Source organism: Antechinus flavipes, chromosome 2, assembly GCF_016432865.1.
Source record: "Antechinus flavipes isolate AdamAnt ecotype Samford, QLD, Australia chromosome 2, AdamAnt_v2, whole genome shotgun sequence".
NCBI classification, from domain to species: Eukaryota; Metazoa; Chordata; class Mammalia; order Dasyuromorphia; family Dasyuridae; genus Antechinus; species Antechinus flavipes.
The window spans coordinates 426,269,801-426,284,791 of NC_067399.1; the positions used below are offsets into that span (position 1 = coordinate 426,269,801).

The 14,991-nt window shown below is 34.3% G+C and overlaps 1 protein-coding gene across 1 annotated transcript in view; it reads left to right on the forward strand.

Annotated features, from left to right (window-relative positions):
- Positions 1 to 4,102, forward strand: part of ATP6V0E1 (ATPase H+ transporting V0 subunit e1) — a 45,943-nt gene extending 41,841 nt beyond the window's left edge. Inside the window, exons 4-5 of the mRNA XM_051978914.1 lie at positions 3,288 to 3,326; positions 3,570 to 4,102. The gene's annotated coding sequence lies outside the window, so the exon portion shown is untranslated. The remainder of the gene's footprint in view (positions 1 to 3,287; positions 3,327 to 3,569) is intronic.
- Positions 4,103 to 14,991: the final 10,889 nt, after the last annotated feature.

The following is a 14,991-nucleotide window of genomic DNA, read 5'->3' on the forward strand; positions in this document are numbered from 1 at the left end:
TGTCATTCCTACTGGATCATAATCTGCTTGAGGATATCTAACCCATGGGAGGTTTTGTGTGTGTGTGTGTGTGTGTGCACATACTCCATATATATGCATCCTCCCTGTCAGAAAGTATGGGTAGCATGTTTCAACATCTGTCCAAAGATTGATGGTGGTCACTTAATACATTGTTTTTAAAACTACAGAGTTTTTAAGACTTTCAAAGTTGTGTCTTTGTATATGTGTTTGTATGTACATATGTATTAAAATGTTAATAATAGTGCCAGAAGGGAGATCTCTCATTTTATATATGAGGAAAATGAGACTCAGAGAGTTAAAAATAAGATGATACATATCACAGAAATACTATAGTAGTTGAACCAAAACTAAAGTTTAAACCTCTTGACTTTCAAACCAGTATTTTCTGGTCATCACATAGAGCTGCTTACCACAATTTGTACTAGATGGTCAGTAAGCATTTGTGGGCTGGATAAGTATCATTTGAAAGCTATAAAACAATGATTGAAGGAGTATTATACTACTGAATGTTGGAGTCATTGGAAAGGCCAAATTTCACTGGACTTCAGAATGTTTCCCTAACTCTGGTTTTTATAATCGCACTTTACATAATGCTTTTAATCTGAAAATTTTAAGTGCACACTACCTTTATCTTTCCCTCATTTTGCATATGAGGAAGCTTGAAAAGAGATTATGTGAACTATTCAAAAGCAGAACAATTGTACATTAGAGGGAAAATTAAAACTATATGTTTTTGACTTACTCCAACTTCAGACCATAAGACCATGTTATATAACTTAGTGCATATATCTTTTAAACTAGTATCATATCCTGTTTGAAAATGATTCCCTGATGTATATGGTTTTTACAAGCTCTGTTTTCCCTTTCCAGAAAGGGAATATACTTTCTGATGTCTATTAAAATTTAATGGGAAAATACCATGTTATATAAAATATCAGTATTCACCTATTGCATTTTCTTCAGTGAAGTTAATTTTCTCTGCTAGTTTTGCAAAAAGATTCGCAGTTATGCTAACTGAGAAAGGGTAACTGAGAGACAGTGAAGCACCTTGAAAATCTCTTAAACCATAAGCCATTAAAAGCTTTTAGCCTTGGTCATTTCTTTGCCTCTAATCCAAGTTTGCTTTTTTACAACTTGTTTTGCATGTCACTTTGACTCTGTTTTGGTTTTTAAATGTATTGCTTGTAATTTGGTAACATAGCCCACCATGTACCAGTGAACTCTTAAGCCACCGATTCCCTTTTGCGTGAATTTTTGAGCCTTTAATACTCAAGAAGATGAGAAAGGTTTGGAAACCTTTCTATGAGGTTTACTCATCATGGCCTACTGATCTAAAGAGCTTCCACATATGTATATATGCATATACATTTCTATATCTAGTCTTCAGATCTTCCATATCCAGCCTACTATAGTCTGTATCCTAACCCTATTATAGTCTATATCCTAACCTGAATTTACAAAACTTAGATTTTTGGATCATAGGATTTAAAGTAGAAGAGACTTTAGAAAATCATATGATCTGACTTTCTTATTTTACAGATGAGGAATATGAGACCTAGAGAAGAAAGTCACTTGCCTAAGGTTATGTATGTAGTAATTAACTGAGCTGAAATTTAAGCATAAATGTTTTGATTCCAAACAGGGATCATTCAACTATACAAAGAATCTTAGTGTTGGAATAGACCACAGAAGCTACCCAGCCTTGTACAAATTTCCCAAGAAGTGATCATAAGCCTTTGATCAGAGGCAAATTCATCTTTCTAAGAGATAGAAAATTCAATCCATTTGACTTTATATTACACATACTTCATTTATTACCCTCAGGAGTTATATGGCACCTTGCCTACTCTTAAGAATAACTTAGGTAGTAGAAACGATCCATAATTAACTTGCCTGCATTTAAAAAAAAAACCTTTTACTATGATTATAATTTTTCAACTAAGCAATTATTTCTTTCCTTCCTACTCTCCCCCCCCCTTTTTGAAATAAAGATAAAATAACTGTTCTAACTAGTAAGCATATATAAAGCAGATTTCCTTATTTATAATATCCAAAAACTTTTCTTTTGTTCTACACTCTGAGTCTATCACTGCTGTACCCAGATGTGGGTAGCATGTTTCAAAATCAGTTCTCTGGAATTGTGGTTTGTCAAACATTACATAGATCACTTTTTAAGTCTTTCAAAATTATTTGTCTTCATAATTTAGGGGTTGTATAAATTTGCTCTTGGTTACATTATTTTACTCCATATTAGTTCCTGCATATCTTTTTTTAATGGCAAAATCTTTTATTATTATTATTATAATTTTTTTATTGACAGTACATATGCATGGGTAATTTTTTACAACATTATCCCTTGCACTCACCTCTGTTCCAACTTTTCCCTTCCTTCCCTCCATCCCCTCCCCTAGATGCCAGGCAGTCTTATACATGTTAAATATGTTATAGTATATCCTAGAAACAATATATGTGTTCAGAACCGAACAGTTCTCTTGTTCCACAGGAAGAATTGGATTCAGAAGGTAAAAATGACCTGGGAAGAAAAACAAAAATCCTGCATATGTTTCTAGGTTTTTCTGAAAAATGTCCCTTTTCACACATTTCAACAGTGCAGTAATTTTCCATTACATTCATATATCATATTTTTTCCAACCATTCTGCAGTTGTTTATAATTCTGTACTACCTCAAAAAGAACTGTTATAAATATTGTTGTATATGTGGGTTTTATTCCTCTTAATTTGATCTCTTTGTGGTATATGCCTATTGTGTTATTATCAGTCAAAAGGGGTATACATCATTTAATGACTTTTGACTGACTGCCAGGTTGTTAATGCTTTTATTTGATAATGTTATAAGTTTAGGGGTTTTAACCTTAGACCTTAACTCTGCTCTTCATATTTGTTTAAAGTAGAATGAACAGCAAACAAGGACAGTAAAGAAGAAGCTAGACACCGAAACAGGAAATATTTTTATTATTAACTGCACTTTTAGTAATCCTGTTTCCTACCACAAGAGGGGAAGAGATGACTAATTTATGATTTGATATATAGATTTAAATTTGCATAAATTCCAAATACAACCAGTATTACTTTTCCCTACTACTATTTTATTTTTCCTACCTATTATAGGTGCCAATTATTCTTGTCAAGTATGTTAAGATTTAGTTTGATGGGAGCTTTTAAAAAACTTCTTTTACAAGTCAAACTTAATGTCTCATATATAATCATAAGATTCCTAATCTGTTCCCCTCATTTCATATACACAGATACTGAACCCCAGACAACTTACTTGAGAGATCATATAGGTAAGTAGAAGAGCTAGGATTTGAATCCAGATTCTCTCACTTCAAATCAAGCATATTTTTTTTCTATTCTATATATTTTTTCACAACTAAATATACCATATGTGATTTTGTTCATTTTTAATTAATGACTTGATTAACTTTATGGTTCTTGCATTGCCTTAATTTACTAATTTATTAAGTGAATCTTTTTCTCCTGAGAAATGGGATTGAAGAACTAATAATTGAAATGGTTTTATTTTACAGGTAATGAAGATACATCTTCTACATGTGAAAGCATCCTCTAATCCAAAGAATGCCTTAACTCATCTGTTTGGAGACCAGCTGCCTTAAATATTTACACTATACTTGAATTTTTGTCTTATTCTAAAGTTCAGTATTTTTTTCCTGTTACATACTTTTAAATTTTTTTCTCTTTGTCAAACTGTGTGCCTACTTTATCTAAAGTACATGCCAAATACACCAAAGGTATATTGGACTCTTCTGATGCAGAAGAATGTGATTTTAATGAGATATATTATTCTCTTTTTCCTGTTCATGCCTAAGAACTTAAAGATCTCCTCCCCCCTCACCATTAACCACATTAAAAATAAATAATGCATTTAAGACACCTACAGCAAGATGGATGGCTACTACAGTTTTGTTAATCGTGAGGAGATCATGTTCAGAGGAAAAATGTACCCTAATGGTGTTGGAGCTGTATCAAGCTGTATTTTCCAAAGAATTTAAATTTCTATCTATCTTTGGAATAAATTATTTTTTTCTGCTTTCTACGGAAATCTGGCTTCAGTGTTTGTGATTTTTCTTTTATAAGGACTATTTGTCCTTTCAGGTAATTTACACATTGTTGATTTTGCAACTTTAAAATTCTAACTTTGGTAAATTTCTTGAACTTCTCTGCTTATTAATGTAGACAGCTATATAGTTTGAGATGTATGAAAGAACATATATTCATTCAAGAAATGGCCATATATATTCATTCAAGAAGTGTACCACCCACTCTGTAGTGGGGAGGAAAGGCATGGAAATTTTAGATAAGATGTGATGGTACTTACCAGTGTATTGAATAAGACAAACATTGATAAATATAATATGAGAAGTCAACCAGTGTTGCAAAACAGAATGAAGAATAATGAAAGGCTTGGGGGAGGAGAACAGATAGCATTTGGGTTACAGAGTTTGAGAGTTGGAAGAATCCAAAGTTGCTAACTAATCCAGTCTTTTCACAAATGGAATATTCACTACAACATGCTTAAAGTGGTGTTTGAATATCTTCACAATTTCTCAATCTCAAGGCAGACCATTCTACTTTTGGCCAGCTCGAATTGTTAGGAAATTTTTCTTGACACCATAACCTGAAGTTATCTCTGAAATTTCACCCAGTGTTCTTGAGTTTGCCCTCTGGGACCGAAAAGGAAAAAACAATCTAATTTCTACTTCATATAATAGTCTCTTAAATAGTAAATCATGTCCTCCCCCTCCTCATTTTCCCCTTCTCCCCCAAGTCTTCTCCAGATTAAATATTCTCGATTCCTTCAACCAATCTTTATATAATACGATCTCAAGACTCCCCCAAGTCTTCTCCAGATTAAATATTCTCGATTCCTTCAACCAATCTTTATATAACACGATCTCAAGACTTTTCATCATCCTGGTTACCCTCTGGACACTCCAGATTATTAATGTCTTCCTTAAACAATGGTGCTCAGAACTGAACACAGTATTCCAGATAAGGGCAGAGTACAAAGAAATGATTACTCCTCTGCTCTTGGAAGGTATATTCCTCAGTGCAGCCCAAGATCAAATTAGCTTTTTTGATTATTATATTGTTGATTTGTTGGACTTTTAACACACTAAATCCTACAAATCTTTTCCCAAACAATTGCTATCAAAACCAATCTCCCCCATAATATACTTGTAAATCATGCCTTTTTATGCTGAATTGAGAGACTTGGGTTTAGGTGGCATGGTATGGAGCTGGTCAGAAAAAAAGTGTAGTAGCCCTGAGAATGACATATCAGTATAAAGGTTTAACTGGAGGGGAAGTAGGAAATAGTAGCCAGTGTTTAGAGTCTTTACTGACATGATGGTAGTGAGAATAGAGAGGAGAAAAGATAGAAGAGATTGAATAGGTAAATCAAGATTTCAGAGATGTGAAATAAAGAAATGAGAAAAGTTGAAGATGGAAGGAGATTTCGATTATAGGAAACTGATAGTGCCACAAACTGTGAAGTTTTGGGGGACAATAAGCTCAGTTGAGGACATCTTTAGTTACTGTGGAGTACTTTCTATGTCAGCTAAATATAAAGAATTGTATAATGTAGTAATACTTGTACCTCTTAGGATCTCAAGGTGTAATTGAAGTGAGAAGTACAAATAAATGACTAGACTACAAAGCTGTTTATGATTAGTAGTAAGAATGCAATATTCTTGTGAATTTCAGTAAAGAGAAAGGCAACTTCTATTCTAGTGTAGAGAGGCTGGTGATAACAGAAGGCTTTTAATCAGGCCTGAATAGACAAGATCCTAGGTAGTTCTCCCCTCATTTCATACTTATATGTAGTAGAATAGAACTATAAGATAATTGCTAACTGAACCAACATTCATTCTACCCTGAAATGTTTTTTGAGAAATTAAACCTGTGATCTAAACTTAACTGTCATCAGGTTCTTGGCTTTTTGACAGTCAGCCAAGATTGGATTTCCTGTTTTTTAGTTTATATTTTTCTGTCCATCTTGACTAAAGAAGGGGAGACAAGTTTATACTAAGTATTCTGGTTTTAGTGACTTCCACAGTAGTTCTATTCACACTTAAAAACTTCCATTGGTATCAAACAAGCAAACATTTATTAAACATTTACTGAGTGCCAGGCACAATATTATGTGCCAGCTAAACAAAAGTAAAATAGTACTTACTCTTAAGGACTTTACATTCTAACGTGGGAAACCACATAGATTCTTTGCCATCATATACACATTCTTTAATAGCATCTGATTGCAAGAGGCAGATATTCAGAAAAAGAGAACATCCGAGTCATGTCTAATACAAAGCTTAGAGAGGGGAGATGTTGGAATGGTTTGTATTTCGAGTGCCTCCCCTTTGGAATTGTCTTCCTTTTACTCTGTCATCTGCCCATATCTTTTATGTATATAATTGTTTGTGTGTTACCTCAATTAGAATGTGAATTACTTAAGGGCAGGTATCATGCAGGGAAGGAACATCCCAAGGACTTAACAAAGTATCTGGTACATAATAAGCACTTGATATTTGATAGATTGATTAGTTGTCTCTAAGAAGCTAGGTTGTGAAGAACTTTGAATACCAAATGGGTATTTGTATTTTTATCCTAGAAGAATAGGGAGATTTGAATTTATTCAGAGTATGATGGAGTTTGAGATGGGAAAGCTGGTACTTTAAGGTTCTGTTGGCATATGTGTTGAGAATGGTTTAGAGCAGAAGGATATTTGAAGCATAGAGCCTAAATTGGAAGCTATTATGCTATTGTTCAAGTCAACAAGCATTTATTAAGTGCAAGTGTGATAAATGCTAAGAAGATAAGCAAAAAACAGCTTCAGCACTCAAGAAATTCACAGCTTAATGGTGAAAAAACATGCAAGCAACTGTTTTTTGCGTTTGGCATTTGCTGGTAACCGGCCTTTGGTATTTGAAGGTAACTACCTGTGAGCTTTACATGTTTGGGAGTGTGGCTGAACAGATATATACAGGATAAAATTGTATATATATCTGTTTGTCTATGTATCCATCTGTATCCCCAATTCAGGTGAGAATAAGCACCCAAACAGTTGTGGATATGTGAATGAAAAGGATGGGCTTATGTGAGAGAAGTACAGCGAGAATTAAGATTTCATTGCTGATTGTATATATTGAGTAAATCAGAATAAAAGACAGAAAAGAAGACTGGGAATCTTGGTGATGAAATATTACTACCTTCTGCAGTAAGAGGGAAATTTGTTCTTAAAAGACATGGATTGGGAGTAGGAACAGACAATTCTATTTTAGTCATGTTTAGTTTGAGATACTTGTGGGAGATCTAATTTGGAATATCCATTAAGCATTTGGTGGTTAGAGTCTGAAGCTTTGTGGACAGACTAGGACTCACAGATATATAGATTTATGAGTCATCTGCAAGACTTGATAATTGAATCCAATGGGAATTGATGAACTTCCAAGTTAAAAAAAAAGTCGAGAAAGAAAAGAATAAAATCTGGTACAGTCATGGAGTTAACAGTGATGACCCAGAAGAAGAGACAGAAATGGTGAGAAAGGTAAAAGAAGAAGTTGTTCTGAAGTTTTATGAAAACCTAGAAGGGAGAGTATCCAAAAACAGGATCATCAGCTATAGGGTGGTCAAGAAAGATGCTTGACAAAATGTTATTTAATTTGGCAATTAAGGGATCATTGGTCATTTAAGAATGAGCAGTTTCAGTTGATAGATGAGGTCAGAAGTAGAGTTGCAGAGGATTTAAAAGAGGGAGAGGAGAAGAAGTAGAAGCACCAAGTTAGAATGGCTTTTTCAAGAATTGCTAGGAGGAAAAATAAAGGAAAATTGCTAAGAGGGCCAATAGGATCTAGTGAAAGGGTTTTTTGTTGTTGACTCCTCCTCTCCTCTTGTCCTCCCTCCCTATCCTGGAAGGATAGGAAGAGTGCTTATAAGGAAGGCTTTTTACATAAGTTAAAATTTTGAATTCTGTAAGTAGAAATAAACTTGTTTTGGGGGTTTATTTTTTGGAGAAGGGATTCACACACACTCTCAATCTCTCTCTCTCTCTTTCTCTCTCTCTCTCTTCTCTCTCTCTCTCTCTCTCTCTCTCTCTCTTTTAGACTTGTAATCAGCCTGAATACTTTTCTCTGAAAACAGTCTTGATTGCTACATAACAGCTGGTCTTTCTTTTGCTGCTGTTTTCCAGTAGTCAACAGTTAAGCTGCTTGCTTTTGAAGCTTCCAAACTCAGCAAATGTTTTGGAGAGTCTACTGTATACCAGACACTGTAGCTATGTATCTTTAAAATTTTTTTTGTTTCATTGCTTGGGAATTCCCTTTCACCCATATTCCAAATCCAGTTTATTACAGTATGACATTGTTGCATTGCAATATTCCTAGATAAGATTGTTTTTCAGGATTTTGTATTGGTTACTTGATCTTTATATAATAAATATTTGTTAGATTGCATATGCTAGAAGAGTAGAGCTAATTTCTGTGTCATATCCAGATCCATAAACTTTATACATAGAATGTTGTTAATCCAATGGTACTGTGTTATGTCAATTAATTCTCACCTTCCCCTACTACTGTTTACTTGGAAGTATTAATATTTTACCAAAGTGTCATTCAATTAAACTCATTGAGAAGTATATTTGATTAATTAGGTTTCCAGAGAATATAGGTTTTTTGAGAGAAATCACTTTTTGGTCTTTGTTAGCCCCAGAATTTAGTGGGTGACTTTGATAACTATTTAGTTGAATAGTGTTTAAGGTTACAATTGTACACAGAAGTTATATGAAAAAAAATACATGTGATTAAATTATCTGTTAATAATTCTACTTTGGGACACTTGCAGTCTATATAGAAGTGAATTTTTGAAAAAAAGTCAGAAGATTGACTTTGAGCTCTTAGCATTATTTGTCTCTTTCCAAAGTCTTACTCCACTTTCCAAAGTCTTAGTCCATGCTTAATCATGGGTGTGGAAATGACCTCATTCTCTTGTATACTATGCAAAACTGAACTCTACTATCATAAGTTCTACCTTAATGGAAAAGCTTCACATTTGTGACTTGAAAGGCAGACAGATAACCACTTTTTTGTTACTTTATTTTGCCACATGAAATTCATGAAAGTTATTTGTTAAAATGAGGAGAGGCAGCAGAAATTGTTATCTGAGTGAGGAAAGAGAGAAACCAGTAAATTCTTTTTGAAGAATTAAACCTGAAAGTGCCAGTCCTATACTTTAATCAATTCTGTTCATTAAGCTTTGCTAGTACTACACGAAGAAGCTTAAAGTGATCTTAACTACCTTACCAAAAATAAAAAATGAGCAAAGACTTTTAATGTTTCAAACCCTGCTTAAACATACTCATATTGAGCTGATGGTTCTAAAAAATAATGTCCTTGTCATTCAATAGAGGCTATTTGATCTCAAAACTAAAAAGGGTGGTTCCAATTAGAATACTTTTGGAGATAAAGGTTTTGGTAGCACGGGGCATCTTTTTAAAACAGAGCCAGATACAGGTTTTAATTTAAATGGTTGGGAGATTGTAAGTTCCTTAAAAGGCAGGAACTGTGTTTACAGTTTCCCCTTTGACACCCTAAATATGATTATTTAGATATTTTCAAAATAAGTAACACAAAGGCACAAATAAGTCACAGGAAGGGGATGTTAGTAAAAGGCAAATCCCTTAACTCTGAGAAAACTGTAAGGAGATTCATTTCACTTTGTAGGTCTTTGTCATTAAGTAGTTTTCCTGATAGCATCTTCAAGTTCCAGATTGGATGCACCTGATTGTCTCTGACTTCCCTTTTTTCTATATCTCCCACACTTTTATTCTATGCACAGTCTTAGTCGAATGAGTTCCTTTCTAGTCCTACTTCTAAATCATAAAAGATGAGTCTTACTAGGCCCAGTACTCTGTCCTCTCACTTAGTTGCCCAGGGGATATTAAGAAAACAATAAAGAGGTTAAGACTTTTGAGGAAGAAGAGATCATGTTCAGCTGGATCCCCTTTCCCCCAAAAAACTTAATTATAAAGGAATCCATATATGAATTGGAGGGACATTAAAGGAAATGAAAGACTTCAACAGCAATATATAGGGGTGAAAGATGCCATTGCAGGTATGGAAAGGAGGCTATATAAAAGCAAAGGAAAGGATTGTATAAGAGGGAAAGGGTGATGGAAAGCTTCCAGTTTAATTAGACAGAATCTGAGACTAATGCCATGCAATAGAGATCCTTTAAAACCATGATCAGGAATTTATACTTTTGAGATGGAATTGGTGTTAAAAATCCAGGACCTAATCGTAGGAAAGGGGTTCAAAAGGAAGTATTAATTACTAAAGGTCAAATTGTAGCACCTAGTGCTTTCATTATAAAGTAAGAGCCAGTCCCTTGAATGAATTAAGAAACAACACCCTAGGATGAATGGTGATAAGCCAAGCCTCTAGATGACCTTTAAAAATCAGTTCTATAAGTGAAGGAAAAGAAGGAAGTCAGATCCAGGCAAGATATGTAGATGTACAGAACTGGAAAAGGAGTTTGCAAAAAGCTAAAAAGGAGCTAGAATAAAAAAGATGAATAGAAATGACTTGCACAAAAAAAAAAAAAAAAATCAGGATTTTAAGGAGTGAGGCTATTTAGGACTGTTGCTCTGATGCTGAAAATCCCTTCTTTTCCCCAAATGTATACCTAAGCACCATTAAAAAAATCTTTATAAACAATGTTAACTTTAGGTTTTTGGCTAGTTAGGGTATATTTATTGGAAATACTGTTGAAAGGAAGTGTTTAGTAGGGAAACATCCCCAAAGAAAAGGAAACAGAGATAGACACACACATACAGAGAAAGCTTTGAAATACACACACACACACACACACACACACACACACACACACACACACGCGCGCGCGCGCGCAAATTAAAGAACAACTTCCCAGAATAAAAAAGATAATCATATCAGATAATGGTGTATGGTGAGGCAAAAAGGAGTAAATGAACAACAGTCTTCACCACCTTATTCCATCATTGCATAATTAAATTCAGTAAATAATGGGGAGCCACTAAAGTTTTCTGAATAAGGGAGTAATATGATCAGAGTTAAATGTAGTGAAATGGGTGGAATAGAGATGGAATAGACTTACAGTGGTCTCCAAACTACGGCCACGGGCCAGATGCAGCAGTTGAGGACATTTATCTCTCTTACCCAGGGCTATGAAGTTTCTTTCTTTAAAGGCCCACAAAACAAAGATTTTGTTTTTACTATAGTCCTGCCCTCTAACAGTCTGAGAGACAGTGAACTGGATCCCTATTTTAAAAGTTTGAGGACCCCTGGACTAAAAGCAGCAACAATAGTAAGATGCCTATTACAGTAATCAAGGTGAGAAAATAGGAGGACTTGATTAATGATGATTGCAATGTACATTGAAAGAGGGAACTATAGCCCCAAAGAGAGAGAGACCAAAGAGGCTGAATCTGATGTGTGGGGCTAAGGCAGAGGAAGGACTTCCTTACTGAATTATAAACTCAGAATAATGTCTATGTCATAGATAGTCTTTGAATTCCTAACATAAGTACAGAGCATTACTTACAATATTTAATGTTTAATGAAAAGTTTGTTGATTAAATGATTACACTTAGCTTCTAAAAGAACTGCCACATTCTTTCTTGGCTTGACATGTGCTTCCCTAAAGGCAGAAAAAAGATTTCCTATGATTTAAATCTCAAATGATAATGCCCTTCATCTATCAAATTTCTTAAGGTTTAATCTCTAAGGAAAATATTCGGAATCCCCTTTGCATTAGATATTTCTTAAAAATTGCTCATAAAAAGGACAGCCAATTTATTGTCGTAGGGTAGAGGATCTTAACTGGAGAATCATGAACTTTTAAAAAATATATTTTGTTATTTCAATATAAGTTGGTTACCTTTGTAATACTATGCATTTTATTTTATGCACTTTGAAGCATTAAAAAAAACCCCAACACAAAAACCCCTAAGAATTTTTTTCCTAGGTGTACTTAAAAAAAATACAGTGAGCTGTAGTGAAAAAAGTGCTACATTAGGAATAAGAGAACCTGAATTCAAGTCTTGACTACCTGTGTGACAGTAGGTATGTCTTTTTCTCTCTCTCGAGGTTTCAGTCTTTTCCTTTGATTTCTAAATTCTATGCTAGCTCTAAATAATGCAATCAGGCATGTCCACAAGTCTGAGAAACAGAACTTTCGTCAAGTTTAGGAAATCAGCTATCTATCTGACTATACCCTGTTTTTATTTCTAAGGTACCCTATTTTTATTTCAGATAGCTGTTACTATCAGCCTGGGCATCCATCATACACTGACATATACAAACCATATGTATTAACCTCAAAAAATCAGCTGCCTGAAATTAGTGATTTTCAAAATGGAGTTTGGGGACTAGCAGATGCCTTTACCAGGGTTAAAGATAACCAAAGACCTCATCCATCAGTGAGTTGGGGGATGTCTACCCCAACCATGTGAAGACTTTTCCCTGTGGAATGGCCATGAAGGTGACTGAAGCAGGTATTGTGGACAGCTTAGAGCTTGATCACACACCAAAGCCATCAACAATTGTCTTGATTTTTGTCTTGCCACTGGAAGAGAGAGTGAAGCTGACAACTTTTTGCAATTGCCTCACGTAAAACCAATTCACTCATGAGTCAAGATATCACCCCATGATGTCATTGATCTTAAAAAATTAAGGACAAACATTAAGCACCTACTATGTGCCAGGCATTGTGCTGAGCATTGGGGACACAAAATAAGAAAAAGAAAGATAGTCCTCCACCTTAAAGGAGCTCACAAATGAATGGGTGAAGACAAAAGCAAGCTGGAACTGGTGAAGGTACAAATCAGAGAAATTCCAAAGTATTGCAGTCATTTTAGAAATGAGGCAATGTTCTGATCTGAGCTTCCTTCTTAAATAGAAATTTTGGAGTTCCTGACTCCACCCTCAATTCAGAGGGAGGAAAACATTGGGGTACCAAGGTGGATGAGAGCTTACAGGATGATGAGGTTTTCTGAATATGGAACTTCTTGCAGCATAGTGGAGAAATCAGATAAGTCCCAGAAGAACAGTGCAGCCCATAAGAAATTAGGAAAATCCAGAGCTGGACAGGATTTGAGAAAGCATCTTGTCCCTCTCCATCCCATTTATAAATGAGAAAATTAGTCTTATGAGGGAAAGTGACTACACACCTGATCATAATTAGCTGAACTTGGATTCAAATGCAGGTCTTGTGGCCTCCAAATATATTGAATCTGTTTGACTTAGGTTTTCCTAATAGATAATATAACCAAATTCATACAAATATATATTATAAACAAATTCATATATAAATATTGTATTCATACATTAGCACATTTTGCCACACATGTCAAATGGTGGATTTTAATATAATTATAGCATGTTCTATGTTTGTTTTACTCATAATACATGGTAAACACAATGATTGCTGAGCTTTGGGAGGTTAGGCTTTGGTTTATGAGTTTGTGTTGTTTAGACTAAAAAGTCAGGCAGAGAAGTCGAAATCTTATGGGAAAATTAGTTATGCATGATGAATGAGATGGAGCAGGGATATATAAATCAATCACATAGTGGGTATAAGTACAAAGAATAAATGAATATAAAGAATGATATTTTTATTCTGCCTAAACTTTTTTTCTTGATCATGCTTTTCCCCCTAATTCTTGGAGGTTCTTACTTGTTTTATGTTGTAAACTACCTCCTGAAAATTCAGCCTTAGAGTTCACTTCCTTTGGGTTGCGTTGCTGTCTCTAAGGTCATTTTTTAAAAATGGGAAAACCAACAGTTAGTTTTTAACATCTTATTGTAAGTGAATGTCATGATCCTTTCCTAATACATAATTGTAACCAAATTCATATAAATATCTAGGGACATTTTGAGAAGACTGGGTATCTGGAGAGAGCCATTAAATTGAAATTTAAGCATAGTTGATACGTCATAGTTTTACTTAGGACCAGACATGGAGTGTGATATTGAAAAGTGGATCTCAGAATCCTCATATCATTTTTTGTTCTTCTGTATGGTCTAACTGTAGTGCTCAATAAAGGTATATAGAACCCATAAAGGTTGGACTTGAAGGGTTAGGCTAGCCTTTCCAACAATCACAAAGACTATTATTTGTAGCTTTTTAAAGAAAGACATCCATTATGGTAAAACAGAGACTTCAAATATTTTTGCCTGGGGAGAAAGATGAAAGGGAAGCCAAATGAAATGTGCATAGACATTTGACCTCTTTTAATTGAGAAGTATCTTTTTACTTTTTATAAGGATATTGCAGATATTTTCCATTTTCTTGGTCATCATTGTTAGACACTGATTATATATGTATGTATATTGAGAGAGAGAGATTTATTGTTAAAAATTTTATTGATTTATTTTCACATTAAAAACATTTCTAGATGACCTTCCATTCTTGAGAGATCTCTTATAACAAAGTAAAAATAATTAAAACTAACAATACTGTGACCTCAGTGTAAAGTACATGCAACATTCCACATTGTAGCATCTCCCCATTTTAAAAAATTGTTTTTTATTTAACCAAAATATATTTTTTTCTCCCTACCCTCCTCCACACCATTGGTGGTGAAAAGGGGGTTGGGGGAAGAGAAGGGAGAAAATAAAAACAAGTTCCCTGTAACAAATATGCATAATTAAGCAAAATAAATTCTCTTATTAGTAAAATATATAGATAGATATAGATATATAGTCTCATTTTGCATTCTAAATTTATCACCTCTCTGTAAGGAGGTAGATAGTATGTTTCATGATCAAACAAGGAATAGAGAAACTCACAAGATAAAAACACTTACTTTCAACTACATAAAATTAAAATTTTTTTGCACAAACAAATCCAATAAAGAACCAAAAGGAACCAGTTAACAGAGGAGAGAAGGGTGGT